The following is a 6,012-nucleotide window of genomic DNA, read 5'->3' on the forward strand; positions in this document are numbered from 1 at the left end:
AGAGAATATTTATTTTATTCTTGTTGGACCCCAGGAAGAATAGCCAATGCATATGCTTGTACTAATGGGGATCCTAAGAAAGAAAGAAAGAAAGAAAGAAAGAAAGAAAGAAAGAAAGAAAGAAAGAAGAAAGAAAGAAAGAAAGAAAGAAAGAATCAGGTCCGACATTTTGCTTCATATCAAAAAGCAGTAAAAAAATCTAGTGTTTCAGATACCACATAAAGACTGCACAAAAGAGTAAGAGACAGCTGAGGAGTAAGGGGGCTGACAAGGGCAGCTGATCTGTAATGGCCTGAAGGATCTTTGTTTGGAGAAACTTGCTGCAAATGCTCCAATGATGCAACTCAAAAAGCACATACAAAAGAACAACATAAACAAACTGCAGATCAATGAAAGTGCTGCAAAACATTGAAACTACTGCATTTACAGAAAATACACTGGTAAGTGTAGAAATCAGGGAATTTGACATTGAAACAAAAAGACAACAGATGCAATTAGAGCAAGCTTACTGACACAAGGATCTTAAGCCATCATATCATGTCTCTAAGGCTTTGATAAAGTAGAGTAGATTAAAATATATTCTGTATATTAGGGCTCGGCATTAATCAGAGATTAATTGAAACTGACATTCAGAACCTGATTCAGTTTTTAAATGTGTTTTATTTCTTTTCTGCTAATACTTTTTATATTTCTTTCCGGGTGTGGGGGGGGGGGGGGGGGGGGGGGGGGGGTGCATCTGTGCCTTTATTGGGTCGAACAGCTGAAGAGAGACAGGAAATGTGGGGAGTAGAGAGTGGGGGAAGACATGCAGCAAATGGATGAGGCTGAGAGTCGAAACCAATGAACGCTGCAACAAAGCCTCTGCATATGGGACACGCTTAAACAGCTAGACCAATGGAGCCCCATGCTAACTCTGTCAATACTTTCCCCCCCTTTGTGTAGTCATATAAGGTCCATTTAAAAACATACTTCTGCATGTGTAGTCACATGATTCTACCTCTACTAGTCTGCAACATGAAAGCGACATGGAGGAGAACTCAAACATTGAGCCAACTGAGCAACTCGAGCAGTTTGTACCAAAGAAAAATGATGTGTCTATTGTTTGCACAGAAGCTGGCTTCAGTGAAGATGAAACAGAACAAAAGGAAGTGAACACTGTGGAAAAACAGTTTCAGTCACCAAATAACACCAATCTGTTTCAACACTTCAAGCACAACCACATTACCGAACATGAACAATCACACCACTGACTATGAACACAGTGCATGGCTCAATTTAAGAGAGGGACTGACAAGTGTCCAGCAGCGAGGGCCTCCACAAAGCAGCTGACAACAAAACACACATTTACAAATGCTACACAATATGAAAGGGTTCCAAAAAGAAGAAAAAACGTTGAGCATATTTACAGTGCAAACCTTGTCAGTGAATTATGAGAGACAAAAACAAAAAACAAACAAACAAACAAATACACAATAATCTCATTGATCATGATCTAAGTAGAAACTCCAGTAAACCGGGAAATTGATATGAGGCCATATCTATGGTGGCCCTGACAGACAAAACACAACAACATTTCAGAAGACACAACATTTCAGAAATGACTGCTGCCTTACAGTCTGATAGTTCGGGGTTCCCACTAAAGGCTTCAAATGTGAGATGGAAAATAAACAATTTCCTCACAATGTGGTTGACCTGTGCTTTTAAACGACTACAACAAATTGGTGGAATGAAGAGATGAAAAAAGCAAGGACTGGCAAGCAGCTCTGTGGTGTTATGGATATGACTGCTGCCTTTCAATGCAAGGGGTCCTGGATTCAAATCCTCAACATGAACTGCCCATGGGACATATAACTAAAACACTGTCCTTGTTGTTGTGTTTTACCCTTCAGGGTCACCATACATATAGCCCATCACTACTGTATAAACTGATACCAACCTCACTGCTAAGGATTGTTGCATTAATTGTTCATCGTTTAAGATATAATCCCCATCTACAGATTCTACATAAGGTATGAGGAGTGATCTGGTTTATGTTAGACATCCATAATGATCTCACCTCTATTCAACAAACAAGCATTAAAAGTTGTTTTCTTCTCTTCATATGAGAACACACATAGACAAAGACAGAGAAACATAGACATATTGGCTTCCAACTTTCTATCGTCTTTTGACTCGAACTGACCTCTGCAGACAACTAACAAGACACTCTGTTGTTGGTTCCCTCATCTTAGTGCATGTATTTTTATTTTATCTTTTGGTAGCCAACAAAAGATGCATGTATCTGTACATAATCAGCAGTTTGTTTTAGGTTGTAAAGTCAGAGTCCATTGCAGTGCTAAGACAGTGCTGGTCAAAGTCACAGTAGATTTCCTAATTGTTTCAGACAGAGGATGTCTCTCTATTGTTGTCCTGTGAGATCCTGGTGTGGCATTTGACACGATTGACCTTTAAATCCGATTACAGAGATGTGAACACATAATTGGAATTAAAGAAACACATTAAGGTGGTTGAAGTCCCATTTATTAAGCTGTACATGTTAATGATAAGTCCTGTATGCCTGCCAAATGAGTCAGAGCCATAAGGTTCAGCTACTTGGACTGAGTCTATCCGGCATATTGCCTCTTCCTCGCTATTATATTTAAAGAGGAAACACTTCATACATGTTTACTGTTATGCAGATGACCTTCAAGTATACTTGTATTACTAAGACATGATGCATCCATTTATACCCCATCAATGCATACTATTAAGTTTGTTATTTCCCAGGATTGTTTACGCTCTCTTGTCTTGCAGCGTCTTGTCAGTAGTTAATATAGACTGCCTGATGCCTTGGGCCTGCTTGACTCACACTGCAATATTCAGCCAAACTTAACTTCTCATATGATTTTATCACAGAAGTTAATGCTTCGGCAGTGTTATACTTGGGGGGTTGATAGCCCCCCTAACAGCTTGAGCACACTGCTGTGCTGTGGCATTGATGTTTTCTTTAAATTTGTCTGATAAGTCTTTAGTTGTCACTGTCATTATTGTTGTAACAATCTGTCTGTCTGTCTGTCTGTCTGTCTGTCTGTCTGTCTGTCTGTCTGTCTGTCTGTCTGTCTGTCTGTCTGTCTGTCTGTCTGTCTTAATCAGCCCAGCTGGATGGGCAAATATCTACTCTCCAATGAGTCTGGTTTACTAAAAGTTTCTGCCTGTTAGGAGGAGTTTTTTTCTTAGTGCTGTTGCTAAGTGTTTGATTACAATCTAATTCAGTTCGGTCTATGTGTAGAATCTTTCAACGTTAGCATTTTATATTCCAGACCTATTGTATCTGAAAACTGTCTTGAGATAATTTTTTTTTAAAGTTAAACTTTATAATAAAGTATTGATGATCTAAAAATTCTGGATGTTTTGTAGCTAAGATTAATTCAGACACTTCTCTGGCATTATGGGGTGTCACCATCAAATTGTTTTGAATAACTTTAAGGGTAAAATAAATACAAGAGACAGAACTGATTAATTAATATTAAAATAACTCATCTTTTTTCCTATAAATGGATATCTTATATATGCGTCGGGACACTCACTTTACTTTGGGATGTCTTAAGAATCATAAACTAATTTATATATCAAAATATACATGATTAAATTGATTTCAAATACCTCTCACCTGAGAAATAGGTTTGCTTGTTGTTTGATTTTGGCATTTATTTCGCCAGCAGTAGAGATTGAACAGAAACCTCCAATACAACATATTTCCTTATTGTTTCCGTGGAGCTGAATATCAATTATGCCAATATGACTATAATCTTAAAGCTGACATATAAACATAGTCACTACGTATATACAATTTTCATCATCTTAATAGATGGCCATTTCTTAGACTGTATAGAACATGGACATACTCACTATGACGTCATCATTGGTTTCCTCAGCCTTTTACATATTGCTAGTTCAGGGCATGATATTTACGCCCATATAATGGCTTGCCTCTCTATAGATGACACAAGGGCATGACGGTGGGACAAAGCTGTCCCACTGCTGTGCTAGCATCGGAGGTAGTGACAGAGGTGTTGCAGCATCACCGGGAGCCTGCAGAGCAGGCAGGGCGCTGTTGCGGACTCACAATATGAAAAGAGCTTTGGAGATGTTTCGAAGCTAATTGATGGTGGGTGCCATGCTGGAAATGCCAATTGGAAACAGGGAGAGAGGTAGAGCGGAGGTAGCATGTTAGCCTCCTGGAAACAGCTATAACACGCATGTCCATCAACTAAGCCATGCCCCTATTTATGCAGATGAAAGCATATTGCTTAATATTTATGTTATCACAATTGATGCTTTATAAAACTGGAACCCCCTGTATAGCGTATAGGAAAAAGTAAATAAACTTGAAACACCATCAAGACTGTGAAAATGTTTAATTTTGGCGTAGAGTTGGGCATTTTAACTAAGGACCTGTTGGGGATTCCACAGCTTTTACATCCTCAAGTGAACTCTTAAGGAACTGCAATTTTTTGAACTCCCACATTGGCTTCATTATACAGCAACAGTGGTTGCAGCCCATACATGATTGGTCCATTCATCCCAATGAGATTAGTCATTAAAATAGATTTTGACAATTCCCAACCCTCACATAGACGTAAATTGAAGGTTATATGTCAAATACAGTATGTATCATATATTGTGACACAAAAAAAAACATTTTCAGGTACACAGACCTTGAGAAAATCAATTTAGACTGAGAGTTGACTCTTTCACACTCTCACAAGATCACAACACAGATATATCTCCTGGGTGGGCGCTGAAACTCTGGTGCGTCTGAAATTGATTTCAAACTGAAAAACAGACACTTGAAGAGACTTCAATGTAAAACCATTAATTGAAAATCAAACCTTGAAAAAGAACTTAACTTAAAAATGCATAACATTTTTACCACACACTTCACTGTTGTCAGAGCTGAAAAAGGGACTAAGCCGACTATAGATGTCAATAGATGTCTTCTGTTTTACAGCATTTTGATGCTAGTCGGCTGAAGTTACTAATATTGAGTTTTGTCTTTTTGGTTATTAACATGAATACAATTCAAATCAAAATGTTGACTTGATGACTTAATGAAAAATTGGATGATCACCAAAAGATCTCAAGTTCATGTTGTTATGAATCTAGTTTGTTATATTGAATAAAATTGTTTTGTGTTTGTTTGCAAGGGGATCAAAGTCATGTCCACAGGTTGCCTCACTCATTAGGCACTATTGGGAGCACATGTGATCTCCCTCAGCTGGTGTCAAGGACCTCTGTCCTGTCAGGTTTCATTTTCAGGGAAACGTAACAATGGTGAGGGATGTTAAGATTTCTGCACTGAATCTTAAGGCAAAAAAATAATTTTAGGGGAAAATAAGTTTGCGTGTCTGTGTAATCAGTTGAATAATATTTTTAGGAATATGAATGGCTGAACAAACCTTTAAGGCTGTTCATCCAATGATAACTAAGACATCTTACTGTGAACTGGAACATATTTTAAAGCACGCATGAGAAAAATATGGATAACATTGGTCAATCACTCAGCCCAGGTGGGCAACATTGCTCTATGTTACGTATTTACAATCCTCAAACAAGAATTCAGTTTAGTCCCTTTCGCACATGTGGCTGAATTTAATCTTTCATCTCTGTAGGCAGCTTGATGGATGTTCTTCAAAATAAGATTATCAAATGTTATTCTGAGAGGACAGATATCCACAGAAAAAGACGTCACTGTCATTTCAATCAGATCTAGATATGATCCCATCTATTCAGACTCCCCAGCTGCCAGAGAGGCATTTTTTGGGTTATCGTTCAAATAAAGTTCAACTTGTGGCTAATAGAGGTTTAATAAGCTGCCCTCATTATATCACTCATAGCAAAAGGGATACAGATGGTGAATGATGGATAATGACTGTGCTGATGTAGATGGACAGATTAAACAGAGAGTACTTCACATGCCAACTATTTTCAGGCTGAGTTATTCATGAGCACCATCTGCTGGAGGAGGTCTAA

The sequence above is a fragment of the Notolabrus celidotus genome, chromosome 16 (assembly GCF_009762535.1).
Source record: "Notolabrus celidotus isolate fNotCel1 chromosome 16, fNotCel1.pri, whole genome shotgun sequence".
NCBI lineage: Eukaryota > Metazoa > Chordata > Actinopteri > Labriformes > Labridae > Notolabrus > Notolabrus celidotus.